Raw genomic sequence first — 23203 nt, 5'->3', positions numbered from 1 at the left:
GTGATTCCAGGGGTAGGAAACTGTGATTCCATGCTTAGGAACAGTGATCCCAGGGGTAGGAAAAAGTGATCCCAGGGGTAGGAGACAGTGATTCCAAAGGTAGGAGACAGTGATCTCTGGGGTAGGAAACAAGAGATCCCAGAGGTAGGAAACAGTGATCCCAGGGGTAGGAAACAGTGATTCCAGGGGCAGGAAACTGTGATTCCATAGGTAGGAAACAGTGATCCCATGGGTAGGAAACAGTGATCCCAGGGGTAGGAAACAGTGATCCCGGGGTAAGAAACTGTGATTCCATAGGTGGGAGACAGTGATCCCTGGGGTAGGAAACAGTGATCCCAGGGGTAGGAAACAGTGATTCCAGGGGTAGGAAACTGATTCCATAGGTAGGAAACAGTGATCCCAGGGGTAGGAAACAGTGATCCCAGGGGTAGGAAACAGTGATCCAAGGAGTAGGAAACAGTGATTCCAGGGTAGGAAACAGTGACCCCAGATGCTTTGCCAGCGTGGCCAAGAGCCTCATCTAACCCTGCAGAAGCATAAACCACAAGATAACAAGCATGCTGCTACCATTATAGATTCCTCCAGTCCTATAAAGTGGCATATTAAGAGAGGAGGGGCCCCGTGTGCATTCCCCGTCTGGGGCCCCTCCCTCTCTTCCCGGCAGTCGGCATTGCACTGACTACAGTAGTAGACTCTGGGCACTAGTCTGTGCCCAGAGTCTACTGAAAATGCACAGGTCACCGGGAAAATGGCGCGGCCGTAATTTTCAATATTTTCCCGGCGCTTGCCCCACTGCGCATGTGTAAAATACTGGGAAAATGCCCGTGGCAGCCATTTTCCAGGCATTTAGTGCAGTGCTGCTACAGCCGACACGTAACTTCTCAGAGGTAAGAATTAAAAAATATGGGTGCAGGGTGTGCGGTGTATGCCTCCTCTGGACCCAGGAACAAGTGTGCACCGCACACCCTGCACCCATTATAGATTCGCCCCTGCTCCTATCTTTTGAAAGGTTTTGGTAACATTTACTGGATCATTTTTGTGCACTGGGAGGCAATAGATTGTCATGCAAGGAAAGGAGCCAAATCTGCCTTGGTAAATAGCCCCCGATATGTGATTGCATGCTTTCTTACTCAAGGTGCCTGACCTACTAGCTGTAAAGTGAATGTATAATGCAGCGTAATTCTCTCTTTTCTCCACAGACCACAATTCCTTTCATCTCAGATGCAAATGTTCACGTACATCCTTATTTACATTACAGTATGTGTGCTCAGTCCAGCCCCCAGTGGCTCTTTCATTTAGCTGTAAGACAGAACACGTTGATGTTTTCAGTTTCAGTGTCCCAATCCTCGGATTAAAGATAGACTCTCTCCGTTCTGTTAACAGAGAAAAGCATAAAAGGCAGGATCAAATGTGCTGTCGTTATCAGAATTACACACTGAGCAAATATGAAGAGCTGTGCACATAGAGCTGTATATGGAATACATTATCGTCATAAAATGCAGAATTGTTTTTCATGGCTCTAACATTAGTATATCATTCTAGGTAGCCTTAATGAGTGCTATAACTATTCAAGATCCTTCCTAAATAATAAAAATAAATGACAAATTCTAGCATCAATTATAATATCACATACATAATACATGGGTTAATGTACCCCCTACTGTACATTATATGGTCTTACAAATCACCAAGAAATACCATGGCCATATCCCTATATAGGTCATAGAACTATTATGTCACTTGATCTAGTCATTATATGCAGTAGGGGGCATATTATTTTATAGAATACATTGACATCATTATAATAAGGTGTTCATTTTAGATTTACTGGTAATTATTCTTCTGACATCATATATGATGCTAATTCTATACACCCAATGTGTTAAGAATTATTATTTGCTATGACAGGCATCACTGATTGCATGTAGAACAGGAATATATGGATTTGTTGTGTTACAATGTAAATAATAAAGCTTCAGATTTATATTTTTAGATTAACTCCTTTATTGTATCTTGCGTTCTAAAATGCACCATTTCATAGTATATTCATTTCTGTTTGCCTACCTGCTCTCCCATATAGTGTTTGTATATTCCTAGCCGCTATTGTCATTTTGTCCTAGGAGAAGAGGGATGATCTTGAATACATTCCCTACTAATTCCTTTCTGCATGCCATTTATGGTGGAATTACAGATGCACAGTGTCATACGTACAGATACAGAACACACACACTCGGCTGGTCTCTCGCTTTTTCACACGCTCTTAACGAACCATTCATTTTTTTTAATTGCAGAATACATATGGATGCTTGAAAGCTTTCCCAAGGTTTTTCCATTCAGCATATCATACTGTGCTCATGAATATACATTAAGAAAATCAGGAACAGGTGTTTGCAAGGTCCTGTTTCGTGGGAAGCAACATGAAAATGCAAAACATCTTTTGGAAGAGATAAGAAGGGTCAACCTTTCTCGTGTCTATGGACAGGTGTCACGCACCATCATTAAAATTCAGTGAAAAAAAAAGAGAAGTCATTTTGAACACCCTGTACACCCTCGTTACTTCTGGAGCAGGAGGCTAAGGAGCCAGGCTTTCTTCCACGGTTACATAAAGAGGTGTTATAATGATATAATTATCATAGATTTTAATGAAATTGCTAGCTAAAAAAAAATTGCAAAGTTTTATGGGAAAGAGAGAAAGAGTGTAATGATGAGTGGTGTGACAGAGGTGGGAGCATATAAGATTAAAGCATTAAGCATCAATGGTCCTTTGCATTTATTCTCATTCATACTGCCCAAACATTATTTTAACTGACATTTTCTCTATTATTTCTGCTAGCACATTTAATTGGGAGGTATGATTGATTTGAAGGAGGGAGGAGATAATAGCCTAAGCTCTATATTTAATTGCCTGTTAAACTTTGTAACATATTAAGGGATTCTCACTTATATTGGGAGTAACCTCCTCACTGGAGTTGGATTAGAAAGTTTATTGTACCACTGAGAATTGCAGATTTTAAAATGCAGAGCCCAAATTCTGCTTGCACTCTGCAATCGCCAGTGGCAACACATCTTAATAATAAGCTCTAGGTTCTTGTATATCAGTAAGATCAGTGGTTCTAAAATCCAGGACTGGATAACAGTTTTGTTTTAAAAGGAATGAGGAGGATTACATAAATTATACTCTAACATCATGGGGGGGGGGTCAAAAATATTCCCAAATACAAAATAATGGTTACTGTTGAAATATCTTAGCTGTTGTTTTCACTCAACACGATATTTTAATTCCATTTTCATTTGAATGTGAAAATTAGCAGTATTTGTCCTTAGCATTTAATGGGTTGAGGGAAAATGTCACCCAAATCTACGTTTTAAGTATTGGAGTGACTTAAAAAACTATAATTAAAAATGTATTGTTACATTACATGTTAACTAGATCTACCAGGGTCCCCCAAATATATATCTCTATACCCTTCTCTCTGTTTTAAATTGTACGAGGAGGTTGATGCCCCTCCTCCACAAGCTGCAGACTTTTATGCTATAGTTTCAGTGTTCTTTAGAAAAAGAATGTAAATGCCCTGACACCAATAAGATCAGTTGCATTTACTGCATTATTGCTATTGCATTCTTTGGGCCTGATGCAGAGTAGGAAATAAAAAAATGTACATAGATTACTATAAAGAAACATGCACGGAAAAAGAGTGTATTACTATTTTCGTACATATGCAGTGCTACACACATCTCAAGTTGAGGCCGCATCTGAATTGACATTCATCATCTGTGAGTACTTGCACCCGCCCTATAATACAGTAGATGTATTTTTATTTTAGATTTTCTCCCATGTAAAATGACAGAGGAAAAACAGATTCTACTGACCTTATAGGACAGAGCAAACTGTACTGCGATGCAGCATCAATCACTGGGCTTTGTACTACACTAAGATCTGTTTGTGATACTAGACAGCCATAAAGCCTTTGCTTTTACACACTGGCTTTACTAGATCAGCCAATAAGGGTCATTTTCGAAGCTGCAAAGTGTGGACTCGCTGTGTAAAACCATTTTATGACATTATGCAACTATTTTGTAGCAAATGCCCCATTTATAGGATAAACACATCAATCAGAGGCTCCTGGTGGTGCTGTATGCTGAGTGTGCTAAAATTAGCATTTGATTTGAGGACTGGATAATGCTGTATAATAATGCTATATGATGGCTAATTCTTTGCTGAATAGTCTAGATGATGAACTCATACTGTGCTATAACTTTCATCAGTGAAGCCCAGTGTATACTTCTGAATATTGTAAAAAAAATAGCCACAAAAAACAGTGCAAACAGATGGACATATATATCAGCAAAGTTGTGAGCAGAAATTAAATTAGAATTTTTTTGTGAAAACTAGAAGGCAGTCATATTTTCATTCTCTAATTTGTACAGATATATTAGTACAGCTCTGAGTAGCAGCCGGGAAGGGGCACCTCGGGGCAAGGCCCTCCTCAGGATATACTGGTGGTACTACAGGTTATACACATGGAAGGGGCCTGGTTACCTTGGCTGACCAGGAACCTTACAGCAGCACAGATGATCAAAGCAGCAAACTGCAGATGATCACAGCAGCAAATCAGTAGTGGTGCCTCCAGTAGTGGTGCCCCTTATGCAGCTCCACCAGTAGTGTTGCCCCTTATTCAGTGCCCCCAGTAGTGGTGCCAATTATGCAGAGCCCACAGTAGTGGTAGTGCCCCTTATGCAGTGCCCCCAGGAGTGATGCCCCTTGTAGTAATGCTCCCAGTAGTAATGCTCCCTATAGTAGTGCCCCCAATAGTAATGCCCCCTGTAGTAATGCCCCCAATAGTAATGCCCCCAATAGTAATGCTCCCTGAGTAATGCCCCCAGTAGTAGTGCCCCCAGAAGTTAAGCTCCCTAAAGTGCCGCTTGCACAAAAAAAAAATACTTACCTTAAGCCCAGCTCCTGCGTGTCTCCAGTCCGCCTGGCTGCTCGGATTCAATATGATTTACCACTGGCCGCATGGCTGGCGGTTCAAATCCCAACAGCGTCATCCCGGCATCACTGAAAATCCTGATCGTCCCCAGGTAAGTATTCTCTAACCTATTCTACTAGCTAACCCTAACCCTCCCTTAGGGTGCCTAACCTCCCCCCTAAGTGCCTAACCCTAATCCCCCTCTAAGTGCCTAAACCTAACCCCACCTTCCACGCCGCCTAAACCTAAGTCCCCTGGGGGATGCCTAACCCTAACCTCCCCCCGGGGGTGCCTAACCCTAACCCCCCCTTCCCCTAGCCTAAAGCTTACCTCCCATTGGGGTGCCTAACCCTAAGTCCCGCCCAGGAACCCTAAACCTAACCCTCCCCCCCCCGTGGTGTCGGGCTCCTGGCATAGGGAAAATGGCAGGCGTCGGGATTTCGACGCCTGTCATTTAACCCTTGCCGGGATTATACAGTCGGGAAGCCAGCGGTCGGGATTCCATCCATCAGCTTCTCGACTGTTTCTCGGCTGCTCCGAGTCCTCTGAACTATGAGAAAGACATCATGACGTCTCTCCCATAGTGCCCATGGGGGGAGCGGAGCCGGAAGCCGGAGCTCAAGAGTGAGCTCCAGCCTCCTGCTGCCGCTGCGGGGAGGGAGCCGGGCGCCCGCTGGTAACAAAATCTCAGCGGGCACCCAGCAAATGGAGCCTTCCTGCGGCGCCAGGCTAAGGTGGGTCGGAGGAGGTGGAACTGGTTCCGTCTCCAAATAGAAGTGACGGAATGCAGTTCCGTCCCATGCAGGCCCACTTTAACCCCTGCCTATGTCCACTCTCCATATGTGCCTCTGCCCACCTTCCCATCTGTGTCTCTGCCCCCCTCCCACTGCTTGTGGGGGAGCACCAACCTCTATCTTGCTTCTGCAACAAGGATGAAATTATGTAACACTTCTGATCAATGGTAAAACAAATATATACATATATATGTTTACTGTTGATTAAATAAATTTCCTTTTCTGAAGATTTCAATTCTAAAATATTAAATCCATATTGTTGTTGTTATGCTAAGCTGGAAGCATACAAGAGGCTGATACTTAGTTATACATACATAGATATACATACATAGATGTGCAGAATAAAATAACAACAGAAATTAATATAGGAGATTAAATACTCGTATATAAACCTGGGCACAGAATACCTGTGCAATGCTGAAAGCAGATTCCCGGTTATCGTGTGCGCAGAAACCCATTCTGCGAATGTGCAAAATGGGTCCTGCCTGATCGCAAGCTGACCCTTCTATGCCTCTGCCTGTTTGACAGGCAGAGATATTTAAGGGGCGGTATGGGGGTGCTTCGGCCCCGTTTTCCGGCAGTGGCAAGGCCAGGGACTGTGTCTACAGATGCAGTATCCTGGCCTCGCAAGCCGGCCAGCCTGAGTAAGCCTCAGTTTAATCGGAATGGGTATTCCCGTCAGCGGCAGCCCGACAGGAGCAGAGTGCGACACAGCGGAAGCCCGACAGCGCTGGAAATCCCGATTGTGGATAGGTAAGTATCCACTAACCTAACCTAACCCCCCTAACCCTAACCCTCCTTAGGGGCGCCTAACCCTAACTTCCCCCCAAGTGCCTAACCCTAATCCCCCTCTAAGTGCCTAACCCTAACCACCCCCTTCCCTGCTACCTAAACCTAAGTCCCCCGGGGGGTGCCTAACCCTAAGTCCCCCCGGGGTGCCTAACCCTCCCTCCCCCTAGCCTAACCCTAACCCTCCTGGGGGGGTGCCTAACCCTAAGTCCCCCCCGGGAGCCCTAAACCTAACCCTCCCCACCCACGGCTGTCCACTCGCGGTGCCCAGCATCACTACAATCGTGATGCCAGGCGCCGGTCTCCCGGCATCGGGGAAATGCGGGCGTCTACATCTAGACGCCCGGCATTTCACCCTTGCCGGGATAAGACAGTCGGGAAGCCGGCTGCCGGTATATAGGCAGTCGGCTTCCCGATTGCTTCCCGTTTACTCAGCTGGGTGGAGGCCCGGTGCCGTCCACCTGATCCCAGCCTGCAACCTCAGTCACAGTGCTGGTATCGCAAATGCTGCAGGGGGCATCATACACCTCTTGCTGCATTAGCATATTAGCAAGGACGGAATTGCAAAGCTGCCTGCATGCATCTTTCCAATTTCGTCCGAAGCTGAATCACCCCCTTAGCAGGCAATGCCTAGGGGTAAATTTACTAAGAATTGTGATTGGGCGAGTTTGCAGTCTTAATCGAGTTTAGCCTGTCTTTCCGACTCGCAAATTTACTAAGGGCACACATGTGAACTCGCAGGAAACAGACATCAAAACTCGCATGAGTTTACAAAACACGACCGTATACACCATGGGCCAAACTCACAAGTACTTTCCATAGGAAACCATACAACTCGCAAATTTACCAAGAATAGAGTTTTGAAACTCGCATTAGAAATTACCAAACTCTCAACAAAATAGACTGTTCAAATAGATGACCTCCTGAGGTGAGTGTTTGCGTGAGTTTGGATGTGTTTGCATGTGTTCACAGGTGTTTCAAGTTGCAATTAGTGGGAAAACAATTATGACGTTTTTTAAAGGTGCTAAATCAGCTGCATTGATTTGTGTGAAGCAAAAATGGCAATATATACTACCATTGGTATTCATTGCATGTGGCTGGGATTTCATGACCTCCTGCACAAGGACCATGTTCAGTTCTGCAGAAAATTTCACATTGGGCCCCATCTTGGTCCTGCCCCTCAGCCTGGGTGCCTCATCACTGTCGCCTGTACTGCCCTATAGGGCCTCTTGAGATGCAACCTCCTCCACCTCACTCTCTCCCTGCCTCTCACTGCCCTGGACATATTACTTTCACCCTCCCTATACAAATGCAAGTACACAGAAAAAGAGACAAAATAAAACAAACCTCCTTTCCTACTACCCACACACATGCCACACACACAAAACACACTGACAGGACAAAAGAAAAACACATTCAAGAAAGACAGAAAAATTAGACAGATATATGACAAGACAATAAATAAGCACAAAACAATTTCCACATACCAACCAGCAAACTATTCCAGTGGCCAAAAACTCTCCTACACCACTAAACACACTCCTCACTTTCCCTCTACAATCTCCAACCAACAAAACCCTCAAAGGTTGGGCTGTTTGTGGTGTTTTTATATGCTTAGGCAGTGTGCACATGATGTTACTGCTTCAATCAGGATGATGTGTACATTCTCCTGTGTGGTTTCTAAACACAACCATTCTCCTGTGTGTTTTCTAAACACAACAATTCTCCTGTGTGTTTTATAAACACAACTATTCTCCTGTGCGTTTTATAAACACATCCATTCTCACACGTGTTTTATAAACACAACTATTCTCATGAATGTTTTGCCTAAAACTCACACGACAAAACACGTTTGCAGTCACCATCGAAAAACACGATTTTGCAAAACTCACTTCTTGGTAAATTTGCGAGTTTGGTCTGGGAAAACTCAAGCGTGTTTGTGGGAACCTATTTGAGTTTAATCTCGTCCAAACATGATTCTTAGTAAATTTACCCTTAGAATCTGCTGAGCTTTTCCCAAGAAAGTGTAAACTTTTGAAACCCTGCAATTCCAAAATCATAATCCAAAATCCATTAATTTACCAGGATAACACTCTATTGGTCCAGGTGCACAACATCACAAAATAGTATTTGCTCTGCAATTCTACATGTTTGCACGACTGTAAATGAAACCAGGAAATGTGCTATTGGGACAGTTTTGTGTATTTCTTAGTAGAGCTTAATGAAAAATATTCTCCTCATTCCACATTAGGCTGCAACATTTTGCATGTTTCGCAAGCAAAATTTGACCCTAATATGTTTCGAGTCCTACTCCTACCATACAGCAGAATTAATATCTGTCATTGTCCCAGCTCTGTTCAAATACTATACATTTTCCAAAATGTGAATTTACAAATGCAGTTTATATGGCATTCTGCGGTTCGGCAAAGCAAATGCAGATTCAAATATTGTATGGTTGGAACTTTGCACTTTTGCAGAATTGCTTGTTTAGCAGTAATACCTGATTTCTGCAAGCTTTAGCCACAATTGTGAGCATTTGCACTAATGGTATTTTGTTATTTTTAAAGAAGTAAAGAAAACATAATACTATAAATCGGATGGGAAATGTGGACTGAGAGGGAAATTGCTACTTTTTTCTAAGCAGACTTTTTAAAAAAAACTTATTTATTTTTCAATAGTTCTATAAATATAATTTTATTATTTTTAATATTGTATTATGAGCTGGAGCTATGAGAAAGCCTTCAATGGGCAAATATTTTAAACAATATTTTTTGACCAAAAGCCAAAACACCCCTGAAATATGGTATTACCCTTCGTAGTAAGAGCTTTGTAACACATACATTCAAAGAATTTTTAAAAAGTAAAAGCAAGTACACACGCAACAAAACACCTTGACTGTGCAGCAGTGCTTCTGGATGCTCATTTAATACTGTGTGTGGATCCTATTTCACCTCGGCCAGAAAATTCAGATTAATTGGGAGTTCACATTATAGGGTATTTTTACTAAAGTGCGGGTTTTTAGAAGTCCAGATGTTGCCCATAGCAACCAATCATCTCCACTTCTAAACCGCAGTTTAGTAAATATACCCCTATGAGTAAATACATTCTGTGTGTTAAAGATTCTTGGTGGTAGAAAAACCATAATTCAGGCTGCAGATGCAACAAATGTAACTGGACAAATAAGGAGAGGTTTCATTTCACATACCTTGGCAAAATGAAATATTGGAAATACCATGAATCTTGTCTGCTGTATACTTGCAGTGCGGCATGTGAACAGGACTGTCCTAACAGCATTGTAGGTCATGTGCAAAGCAATGCATTGGGGCCCCTACCAACCCATTCACGAAATAAAATTGAAACGGTCAATAAAATTAAGTCTTTACATTTATTGGTAATTTCAACATGTTTAAACATAAAATAAGTCTTTACATAAAATAAAACATAAAATAAAGTCTTTACATTTATTGGTAATTTCAACATGTTTAAACATAAAATAGGTCTTTACATTAAATAAAACATAAAATAAAGTCTTTACATTTATTGGTAATTTCAACATGTTTAAACATAAAAAAAAATGAAGTAAAAAAGCAGGGATTATGGACTCCACCTCCCTCATCTCTTCTCTTCTCCAGCTTACAGTACAGTTCCTGCTCTGCACTACAGCTGTGCTTAAAGTATGAGGGTGCTCCTGAGAGAGGGGGGCCTGGGGGGATTTTTCTTCCAACTTAATGTAGCTCTGTGGCTGCAGGCTGGGAGGTAGGTAGAAAATGGTGCCTGGTCGTTCTGATTGTGTGAAATTTATGGGGCCTTGGGCTGCTGCCCAGTGAGCCTATACGTTAAGATGACCCTGGCTGTGGATGGTCACACACTAGTGGTAAGAGAATCCAATGTGTTATGACTGCAAACAGCCCTGGACTTTAATGTTTGCAACTTCACATCATAGGTTTTACAAGATAAAGACCAGCTGCACTGTATCATATCTTTTGTACAGTAATGTAGGCATGTCATCAATGTTTAGTCTTATACAGATGTAAACCTTTATTATAGGAGATTTTTTCAAAAATAATTGAAATTAATTTAGATATTTTCTATTGGCTGTGTCATGTTAGAAGAAGGTACTGATTTATACCACTTTAACACCAAGGTCCCGGGTCTGACATGGGACTGACCCCTTGTCCACCGCGGTGCCAATCCAGGTTATTCCTGGATCAGCGCCATTCACACTGCACATGGGTGCAGTGCTGGTGCTTGGAGATGACATCAACTCCTTATGCCGGAATGTGGCTCTCTGACGACCCAGGTTACATGTTACACTGCAGCTCACCTGGGTCCTTCCCATGTAAAAGCCTGCTAGGTACCTGGGAAGGATTCCCGGGAAGGGCCGGATTAACAATGGGGCAAATGGAGCTGCAGCTTCAGGCCCCCCCATGTAAATAGGCCCACAGAATCCTGGATCTGCAAGAGACAGGAAAAAAAATATTCCTAAAACTGCCAGCAGCTGTCCGAGGTCCTGCCATTCATTCCCCATCAGGCCGACATCAAACACCTCTCTGCTCGTCTGCCTGGGGTTTGACTCCCGAGCATAATCGATGACTCCTTGGACATCACAGCCAGTGATCCGAGGAACTGTGTTACTTTAGATTCCTCGAATCCTCAAGATCAGAGGAGTCATCAGGTAGCCCCATCCCCATCACAGTGCCCAACTGAGAAAGAAGCAGCCACCAGCACTGCAGTCCCCGGTCAGACTCAGAGAAGCCAGCTGTTAGTGAGCAGGACTCTGAGTCAATGAAGAAGTTGACTGCAGCCTGGGGTGTTGTGGCCATTGGTAGAGAAGGAGGGGCATGTGGGATGATCAAAGTGGAGGAGGGGGAAGAGGTATCACCAGGGGGAAGGAGGGGAGCACACAGTGTGGGATGTGTTTGTGGATAGGGGAACAGGGTAGCACACAGCATGGGATGTGGGGGGATAGAGGAGCACACAGCATGGGATGTGGAGGGGGAACAGAAGAGCATGCAGTATGTGATGTGGGGGAATAGGGAAGTACACACTGTGGAATGTGGAGGGGAGACAAGAGAGCACACAGCATGGAATGTGGGGGGACAGGGGAGCCCACAATGTGGGGTATGGAGGGGGAACAGGGAAGCACACAGTGTGGGATGCAACGCTGCTTCTATTTCTTCACAAGATAAAATTTTACCTAGGGCACTAATTTGGTCAGGCCCTGAGCGGAAGTCTTCACAAGCACTCCTGCACTGCCTAGCACTGGTCACTTTCCTCATATCACTAGTGACACCCCCTATAGAGGCATGCAATAGGCCCTTAATAAATTTCAGCTCCAGGGCCATGTGGACCTTAATCTGGCACTGTTCCCGGGTGACTGGACCCAGGTGGAGACGTTTCCACTGACAAAAATCCCGTAACTGTGCAATAACCCGGGATTGTCAAGTCAGTGGAAAAGGGGTATTACAGGAAGACCCATCTCCATAATATGATAACATCCTGCCCCTGTTTTCCCCATGTATCTTTTAACCACAATGACTGAATTGATGTTATAAGAGAGAAGTGTTGTATTTGCAGGTAAATTGTTTAGTGTCCGTGTAAACGGTGTATGAGACTGCTCACACTAGCACTTTCTTCATTCGTTTTCTGCCTTTTTGAATCACATGAAGTTTTCCTTGTTTGATGCACTGAGCAAGACTGTATTAATTGAATTGAATGGAGCCTTGCCTAAAGCAATAAATAGTGCCATATGGTGACCTCGACATGCTCAATTTAATATGCAGGGAGTTCCTATCCTTACCAATTTTATATTGAATGCAATAAGCCTAAGATTGCTGTCATTTGGCCCCACCAATGACGCTCTTCTCACAGCTATTTGTTCTGCTGCCAAAGTCTGGAGAATGAGGAAATATATAGTGTATCATCATAGTACAGTGGGTCACATATTGGCAAAGATACTGATCGGTCAGTGTTCTCGATACATGACAAGCTTATAATGCGTGAACAATACCGACAAAACCATGCTCTGGATGCAGCATTTATTTTCAAAATTGTTGTGCTATTGACGGTGGAACAATTAGCTGTTAGAGAGGCAGCGGAGAGAGATAATCCTGAACAGCATGGGTCCCAGGGAAATTAAACCCCTGTCGTTATCTTGGGGCGGTTTAAAACAAGCTGTGGCTGTGAAATAAACCCTGGTAAAATCGGATGCTAGAGCAGCTCCTGGAGCGCATAATGTGATTTGTTTTCGCCCAAAGGTTTCACACTGTATTTTTGATCTACACTTTACCAGCTGTGCCATCAGCAGAGCACACTGACTGCACATCTACCACTTGCAAAGTGCCCGGTGATCTAGGGGTCATTAATCATTTCTCTTATCCACACATATATATATTTATTCATGCCGAAATACTTTGCAAAAGCTACTGCACCAAGTTTTTCTCAAAATGAAAGGTAGTTTGTTTTAAGATGCATTTTGACCAGTCAGGCATGGTGATCATGGAAGGGAATGACCCCTAATTATGGAGGGGCCGAGTTATTCATGTTAGAGAAAAGCCCCCATTTGCTGTGTTTAACGACAATAAGAAAAGAATCATCATGGAAAAGTATGGGACAGTGAAATCCTGCTGTCCAAAGGAGTCCCAATGGCCAGCTCTACATTGTTTCTCATATGCAAAAGACTTCCCTCTTGCACCTTATATGTGCATATGCAGACCAACCAAAGACTGACTAGTTTTTATCTTTTGAAGTGCAATGGGTGATTAATGAGACTGAAAATATTAATTTCTTTGCACGTTTATATTAGGGGTGTGCACCGGCCACTTTTCGTGTTTTGTGTTTTGGTTTTGGATCTGGATCTTTCTTCGTGTTTTGGATCTGGATTGGTTTTACCAAAACCACCCTTCCGTGTTTTGGGTTCTGGGTTTTGTGTTTTGGATCTGTATTTTTTTGAAAAAAAGCATAAAAACAGCTAAAATCACAGAATTTGTAGGTTTTTCTGCTCCTATGCTATTATTAACCTCAATAACCTTAATTTCCACTCATTTCCAGTCTATTCTGAACACCTCACACCTCACAATAGTGTTTTTATGTCCAAAAGGTTGCACCGAGGTAACTGGATGACTATGCTAAGCGACACGAGTGGGCGGCACAAACACGTGACCCATCTAGGCGTGATACTGCAGTGGCAGACAGGATGGCAGTTTGAAAAACTAGGCCCCAAACTGTACATAATGCAAAGAAAAAAAAGAGGTGCAAGATGGAATTGTCCTTGGGCCCTCCCACCCACCCTTATGTTGTATAAACAGGACATGCACACTTTAACAAACCAATCATTTCAGCGCCAGGGTCTGCCACACAACTGTGGCTGAAATGATTGGTTCATTTGGGCCCCCACAAAACAAGCTGGCAATTAATCTGTCCCTGCACAAACTGGCTCTACGGACGCAAGATGTCATCCTCATCCTCCTCATCCACCGATTCCTCACCCTCTTCAGTGTGTACATCCTCATCCTCACAAAGTATTAACTCGTCCCCACTTGAATCCACCACCACAGGTCCCTCTGTACGTTCTGGAGGCTGGTCTCCCTGGAAGAGCTGATAATTCATTTTGATGAACATCATCTTCTCCACATTCTGTGGAAGCAACCTCCTACGCCTTTCGCTGACAAGGTTCCCGGCTGCACTAAACACTCTTTCGGAGTACACACTGGAGGGGGGGCAACTCAGGTAAAATAGAGCCAGTTTGTACAGGGGCCTCCAAATTGCCTCTTTTTCCTGCCAGTACAGGTATGGACTGTCTGACATGCCTACTTGGATGCTGTCACCGATGTAATCCTCCACCATTCTGTCAATGGTGACAGTATCATATGCAGTGACAGTAGACATGTCAGAAATTGTTGCCAGGTCCTTCAGTCCGGACCAGATGTCCAAACTTGGTCCTGCCTGCCCTGCATCACCGCCAGCGGGTTGCTTAGGATACCTAAGTTTTTTCCTGGCAGCCCCAGTTGCGGGAGAAAATGAAGAAGGAGCTGTTGACGTGTCACGTTCCGCTTCAGCTGACAGTGTGTTCACCAGCAGGTCTTTGCACCTCTGCAGGCTTGTGTCGGCCGGAAAGAGAGACACCACATAGGCTTTAAACCTAGGATCGAGCACGGTGGCCAAAATGTAGTGGTCTGATTTCAACAGATTGACCACCCTGGAATACTGGCAAAGCGAATGAAGGGCTTCATCCACAAGTCCCACATGCGAGCGGAATCGCTCCATCTTAGCTCCTCCTTCACTTTCTCCAGCTGCTTCTGCAAAAGCCTGATGAGGGGAATGACCTGACTCAAGCTGGCAGTGTCTGAACTGACTTCACATGTGGCAAGTTCAAAGGGCTGGAGAACCTTGCATGAAACGGAAATCATTCTCCACTGCGCTTGAGTCAGGTGCATACTCCCTCCTTTGCCTATGTCATAGGTGGATGTATAGGCTTGAATGGCCTTTTGCTGCTCCTCCATCCTCTGAAGCATATAGAGGGTTGAGTTCCACCGCGTCACAACCTCTTGCTTCAGGTGATGGCGGGGCAGGTTCAAGAGTGTTTGCTGGCGCTCCAGTCTTCGGCACGCAGTCGCTGAATGGCGAAAGTGGCCAGAAATTTTTCGGGCCACCCAAAGCGTCTCCTGCACGCCCCTGTCGCTTTTCAGAAAATTCTGCACCACCAAGTTTATTGTGTGAGCAAAACATGAGACGAGCTGGAATTTGCCCAGATGTAATGCCCGCACAATATTGGTGGCGTTGTCAGATATCACAAATCCCCAGGAGAGTCTAAGTGGGGTAAGCCACTGGGCGATGATTTCCCTCAGTTTCTCTAAGAGGTTGTCGGCGGTGTGCCTCTTACTGAAACCGGTGATACACAGCGTAGCCTGCCTTGGAACGAGCTGGCGTTTCTGAGATGCTGCGACTGGTGACGCTGCTGCTGTTGCTGCATAAGGTGATACATCTACCCAGTGGGCTGTCACAGTCATATAGTCCTTAGTCTGTCCTGTTCCACTTGTCCACATGTCCGTGGTTAAGTGGACATTGGGTATAACGGCATTTTTCAGGACACTGAGGACACTTTTTCTGACGTTTCTGTACAGTCTCGGTATCGCCTGCCTAGTGAAGTGGATTCTACACGGGATTTGGAACCGGGGACACACTACCTCCAGCAATTGTCTAAATCCCACTGCAGTAATGGCGGATACCGGACGCACGTCTAACACCAACATAGCAGTCAAGGCCTCAGTTATACGTTTTGCTTCAGGATGACTGCTGTCGTACTTCATCCTCCTCGCTAAGGACTGTTGGAGGGTCAATTGTTTAGTAAAAGTAGTGGTGTTCCTACTTCCTCTCTGGGATGATGAACGACTCCCAGCAGCAGCAACAGCAGCAGTGGCAGCAGGAGGCGTAGCAATGCAGGATCCTCCGGAGGAATCCGGGATAGGAGAGTCAGTCATGCCAGTGACATGGCCTGCAGGACTACTTCCGATCCTGACTAAGGAGGAAATTGACGAGGAGGGAGTTGACGGTGTGGTTTGCAGGCGCTTGGATACAACAGGACAACGGGATTTAGGTGTCCCTGGACTGCTTACGGTCTTAGCCAAAGTTTCTGAACTTGACAGTAACATATTATGAACGCGCTGCAGGTGCCGTATAAAGGAGGATGTTCCTAGGTGGTTAACGTCCCTACCCCTGCTTATTCCACCTTTACATAAGGTACATATGGCAAGACAGTTGTTGTCCGGATTTGGATAGAAATATTGCCAGACCAAAGAGGTGGAATGTTTGGTCTTCTGCCCAGGCATGACCGTGATGGGCTTTTTCATCCCACGGACAACAACTGTCTCCCCCGGAGCCTGATTTAAACAAACCACATCACCATCAGAATCCTCCTCGCCAACTTCCTCCTCAGCGCCAGCTACACCAGTATCCTCATCCTGTTGTACTTCAACAGTGACATCTTCAATTTGCATATCAGCAAGTGGACTGTGGGTGCTCCTTTCAGCACTTGCAGGGGGCGTGCAAATGGTGGAAAGAGCCACCTCTTCCCGTCCAGTGCTGGGAAGGTCAGGCATCGCAACCACCACCACACTTGGACTCTCCTTGGGGATTTGTGATATCTTCTTAGAAAGCACAGTTCTTCGCTGTGCTTTTGCCAGCTTAACTCTTTTGATTTTTTTAGTGGGAGGAGGGCTTCCATCGTCATGTGAAGCTGAACCACTAGTCATGAACATACTAGGGATCAACCATAGCCGTTCCTTGCCACTCCGTGTCGTAAATGGCATATTGGCAAGTTTACGTTTCTCTTCAGCTGATTTAAATGTTTTTTTCAAGGTCATTTTCCTGAACTTTGTCATTTGGGATTGTATGTGCCCTCTATTATGACATTGGGCATCGGCCTTGGCAGACGACGTTGATGGCATGTTATCGTATATGTCATGACTAGTGGCAGCAGCTTCAGCACTAGGAGGAAGTGGTTCTTGATCTTTCTCTATTTTATTTTTATCGGAGAAAGTTTGGTCCTCCATTTATGTTATATCGATTTGATATATACGTGCGGCTAAACACAGAAAATATTTCTTTATTTTTGCTGGAGAGTAGTGCACTTTGTGGGTTACACCAGCCTTTAAGAAATGAGCCAGCCGGCTCTTTACTTATGGGACACAGGCGCACGCTTGGCACTGCTCCATTGTTGATGCACGTGCGGCTACTGCGCACACAATTCACAAACACAGAAAATAATTTTTTGGGGGGTTTGGACTGGAGTGTACTTTGGGGGTTACAGCACCCTTTAATGGTCAAGCCAGCCGGCCCTTTACTTATGACACAGGCGCACGCTTGGCACTACTTTGTTGATGCACGTGCGGCTACTGCGCACACAATTCACAAACACAGAAAATATATATTTTTTTGGTTTGGACTGGAGTGTACTTTGGGGGTTACAGCACCCTTTAACGGTCAAGCCAGCCGGCCCTTTACTTATGACACAGGCGCACGCTTGGCACTACTTTGTTGATGCACGTGCGGCTACTGCGCACACAATTCACAAACACAGAAAATAATTTTTTTGGTTTGGACTGGAGTGTACTTTGGGGGTTACAGCACCCTTTAACGGTCAAGCCAGCCGGCCCTTTACTTATGACACAGGCGCACGCTTGGCACTACTTTGTTGATGCACGTGCGGCTACTGCGCACACAATTCACAAACACAGAAAATAATTTTTTTTTTGGTTTGGACTGGAGTGTACTTTGGGGGTTACAGCACCCTTTAACGGTCAAGCCAGCCGGCCCTTTACTTATGACACAGGCGCACGCTTGGCACTACTTTGTTGATGCACGTGCGGCTACTGCGCACACAATTCACAAACACAGAAAATAATTTTTTTTTGGGTTTGGACTGGAGTGTACTTTGGGGGTTACAGCACCCTTTAACGGTCAAGCCAGCCGGCCCTTTACTTATGACACAGGCGCACGCTTGGCACTACTTTGTTGATGCACGTGCGGCTACTGCGCACACAATTCACAAACACAGAAAATAATTTTTTTTTTTGTTTGGACTGGTGTGTACTTTGGGGGTTACAGCACCCTTTAACGGTCAAGCCAGCTGGCCCTTTACTTATGACACAGGCGCACGCTTGGCACTACTTTGTTGATGCACGTGCGGCTACTGCGCACACAATTCACAAACACACAAAAAATATTATTTTTTTAGCACTTGGGGGGAGCACCCCTGATGGACAGAGCACCCCCTGGACAACACTACAGCACCCCTTTAGGACTGGGACACTGCACAGGACTTTGGAGTGGACACAGCCCCTATGGAGAACTGACTGCACAACACAGTCCAGCCAGCCCTATGGACTTTGAAGTAGTGGACACAGCCCCTATTGACAACAGCAGCACAGCACAACACAGCCAGCCCCTATGGACTTTGAAGTAGTGGACAACAGCAGCACAGCGCAGCACAGCACAGCACAACACTACTCTGCACTACACTACACTACACTACACTACACAGCCCAGCCAGCCCTAACTCCCACCCTCCCTCTTCACTGTCCACAGCCGAGTGAGAAAATGGCACCGACGCGGGTACCTTATATAGGTTCCAAAACTCGCGAGACTCGGAAGGCGGGATGATGACGTTTTGCCTCGATTTCAGATCCGAGTCAGGCGGGAAAAGTCGAGCCTGACTCGGATCTGCCTCGGATCGGGGGGCTCGGGGGGGTTCGGATTTCAGAAATCCGAACCCGCTCACCCCTAGTTTATATATATATATATATATATATATATATATATTATACATACGAGGTCTGTCTAAAAAGGTCGGCGAATGGTCTGATATATCTGTATGCAATGCTTGCAACAAGGTCGCTCATCTGCGGGGGAGGTTAGGGTTAGGCAGGGTTAGAGTGGCCCACTTGGGGGGCCGGGGTAATCTCCAGTGGGCCCCAAAGTCTGAGAGTCCCACCCTCGTCCATGGGAGGGCAGGGCCCAAGGCGGCAGGACGCTAGTGCTCAGGTCTGGAACACCAGCAAATCAGCTCAGTTACTGTGCAGTACTCATGGCTGTGTCTTATACTACTACGGGGAAACTGATCACTCTTATGGTGTGTACACATGGTACGATTAAAATGGACGCTATGAACGATACTGATATTGATCATATCGTTATCATTCATATTGTGCATTTTTCAGTGCCCAATGACCTGCGATGCGCGAGCATGTATGGGCAATAACGATATCATCCATCGACCGTGCATGCAGGCCAACCTGATCGATATCGACCAGGTTACTATAGGGACCCGTGATCGTTGGCCATCGTTGGTGGGTTCATGGTGTGCTGGATGTTCGATATCGAACATCCAGCACACCTCGGGAGATCGTACAACAATACCGTTATCGTTGTCGATTGTCCAGTGTGTACGCACCATAACACTGCCTATGGCTATTGGGACTCTGGGGGTCATTCAGACCCGGTCGTTAGCGCCGATGCGCTCGGACCGGGTCGATGGCCCCCCACAGAGCATGCCCACGATGGCGACTATCACTGGAGCGGTCGTCAGAGCTGTGGGTGTTAACCCACAGCCTAACAACCGCAACAGAGGCGGGCGGTCAGGATGCAAGCGGCCGCCCAGTTTCTGAGCGACCGCTTGCATCCTCCGACCGCCTCTTAATGAGGCCCTCTGTCTCCTTGTTACAATTGCATGCTCAGGATTGCCCCTCCCCTAAATGCCACTCCAGAGAACACTTTGTGCTGCGCTTTCCCCATAAAATTGTGGCTTCATGAGACTGTTTACAAAGTTTAGAGCTACAGTACTACAGTATACTACTGGGAATGGTCAAATATCCACAACTTAGGTTAGAGAAATCCTGCTAGGCTGCTCGTAGTTAGCCAGGGCTTTTAGACTGCAGTGTTACTAGTTGGCCTGCTGTAAAAATTTAATTTGCTGACTACACATAAGGGGCATATTGGGCCAGGTAGTAAGGCTCTCATTCAGAGGCGGTCGGAGGATGCAAGCGGTCGCTCAGAAACTGGGCGGCCGCTTGCATCCTGACCGGCCACCTCTGTTTCGGTCGTTAGGCTGTGGGTTTATACCCACAGCTCTAACGACCGCTAGGGTGATGGTCGCGATGGTCTTAGACCATCGTGACCATCGGGGCTTACGACGAGACCCTAGGGTAGGGTCTCACTTGTCGTAAGCCCCGGAGAGCTTCTGGCTCTGTCAGAGCCGGAAGCTCTCCACTGACATCACTAGTGATGTCAGTGGGACCTCCCCCAAACGGCAGGCGTTCCCATGGGAACGCCTCCATTTGGGCTGCCACCCCCCCGGCCCGCCTTCCTATCAACATCGACAGCTCTCCCCCTTTGGAAAGAGACCCGCTACGACCGGCGCTGTCGGTCGTAGAGGGTCTCACGCATGCGCACGAAGGAGCCGGCTCCCTCGTGCGCATGCGCACTGGACAAACATCGAGGAGGCCGTGCCACCCAGACTGGACCACCGAGCCACGTTTTTGATTTGCTTGTTTTCCTGGATCTGGTGTCCAGCAGAGTAACTGTACATGGTCTGAGAAACTGATCCTGGCTGACTATGTGCATCATCCAGGCCCCCGGCTCCTGCGTCGCATCACTTACTGAAGCAGTAACAGTATTGGTTCTAAAGGGCATCCGTAGCCTACAGCAAGTGGAGCCGTGTAGGACCAATATTGTCTTAGTTGATGAGCTGCATGGGCTGCACATCGTCAGCCCGACTCTCCCTGATCACGTACAGCTACACCTGCTGGGCGAGGGGAGGAGATGGGCAACATCTCCACTTCTAAAAACCTGCATTTTAGTAAATGTATCCCTAATAGTCTGGGACTGCACATACACCAACAAGGCCCTTGCTTCACCCAGGACTCCAAACTACCATAGCTTGTACACCTTCGGCACCTCTGCATCATGGGCTACAAATAATTGAAAGTGAGGCTTTTTCCTAGTTTGGTCTTGCCCCAAGCACTTCGAGTTGCCTAAGATGACCAACTTGAATCTCCCCTATTCCAAATTGGTATTCCGGCCTTCTCCGTCACTGCTTCCCTGACTGCTTCCATGTATCTGTTATATTTATTTTCTCCTGCTGCGTATCACATCTCACATTACTGCACAAAAATGAAAATGTTTCTGATGTGAAAATAGTTACTTCTAATTGATTTCAGCATGCAAAGAATGAATAGGACATTTAAAACTCTGAGATATAGCCCATTTATGACGATGTAGGGGTATTCCTAGTGAAGTAGGCAGAATGGAGAGAATCTTACCAGCAATCTGCGTTCCACGCAGAGGGGGCGGGGCCTAATAACCCAATTAAATGAATCAGTTATTTGTCCCCTCCCCTATTCAAATATATGCGATTCACGGGATTACCCACACCCCCAGAGCCAGATTTACACATACTGTACGTATAGGAACCCATGGGTTCATGTGGGCATTATACAAAGGTGCAGCATTATATAGTGCTGGAAATTTGGTGTGTTTTCATCAGGGATGTGCGGGAAAGGTAGTCAGGGGAGGCAGTGCCTCTCCTGTTATACACTTTTTGCTCCAAAGATTTGACAATAAAAATTATTAGAATAATACAATGAAGATATTTATAATATGTTCTTTACATTTTCTTATAATTTTTATAGTAAAAACTGTGGAGTATACCTAACTATGGGATATTTTACTTCTAAAAATGGAATAGATACATCACACACAATACATTACACACAATACATATAACATATAAAAAAATTGTATCAAAATAATTGCTTGTGTCAGACAGTAAATCTTCTGTTGAGCAAAGAATAAGTGATACAGTTAAATGTAACAAATCAGATCAATTGTGTCATTTCCATGGAATGAATTAGTACTGTCTCAGTTCTTTATGCACTGTTTGAAATTATTGCGTTCTCACACCTGGAATGAGTATAGATTATCTGTATTAATTGACTTAGGTTTGAGGATATCGTGCTGGCATCCCAGCATATAATAGTGATATTGATGATAATCAATTGGAGTTATAAAACTTCTATTCTGGAATGAATAATCCTGTAATAGGATATGTCCATCAACACAATGGAGATATAGCGGCAGATAAATAGATGTCTTTCTCTCCGTATGTTGGAAAGGAGAAAGTGTGTCTTACCGCTACCAGGAGGGATGCAGCATGAAAAAGTCTCTAGTTCAAAGAGACGAAACGCGTTGACGTCATTGCCGTCCAGTCCTTCCACTGCGTTCTACACACCTGCACCTGTACCTCTGGAGAATTCCTGAGCTGATCACACAGCTCCAGGCAGCAGAGACACCAGTCTCATGGAGCATTACCTTCCAGCTCCCCACAGTGATCACATCCTATCGGGAGAACACTGCCACACGCATTGTGCCAGCGGGATTCCGGAGCTGACTTCATAGCCGCACACAGCGGAGCCACCGATCCCACAGCACGCCGACATTCAGCTCCCCATAGTGACTGTATCCATCTGGGAGAGCGCTGCTGCATCCCTCCCAGTAGCGGTAAGACACACTTTCTCCTTTCCAACATACGGAGAGAAAGACATCTATTTATCTGCCGCTATATCTCCATTGTGTTGATGGACATATCCTTTTACAGGATTATTCATTCCAGATTAGAAGTTTTATAACTCCAATTGATTATCATCAATATCACTATTATATGCTGGGACGCCAGCACGATATCCTCAAACCTAAGTCAATTAATACAGATAATCTATACTCATTCCAGGTGTGAGAACGCAATAATTTCAAACAGTGCATAAAGAACTGAGACAGTACTAATTCATTCCATGGAAATGACACAATTGATCTGATTTGTTACATTTAACTGTATCACTTATTCTTTGCTCAACAGAAGATTTACTGTCTGACACAAGCAATTATTTTGATACAATTTTTTTATATGTTATATGTATTGTGTGTAATGTATTGTGTGTGATGTATCTATTCCATTTTTAGAAGTAAAATATCCATTTTTTTATTCATTCAGTGTGTGTTACATTGTGTAGAAACACATTCCATTGCAGTCAGATGCGATCATAGCGCATTGCCCATGTTGTTTTATTAGTATTTGTAGTGGGAGTTCACACTAAACTC

Source organism: Taudactylus pleione, unplaced genomic scaffold (assembly GCF_031769625.1).
Source record: "Taudactylus pleione unplaced genomic scaffold, aTauple2 ptg000129l, whole genome shotgun sequence".
Classification (NCBI taxonomy): domain Eukaryota; kingdom Metazoa; phylum Chordata; class Amphibia; order Anura; family Myobatrachidae; genus Taudactylus; species Taudactylus pleione.
This window is presented reverse-complemented; position numbering follows the sequence as displayed.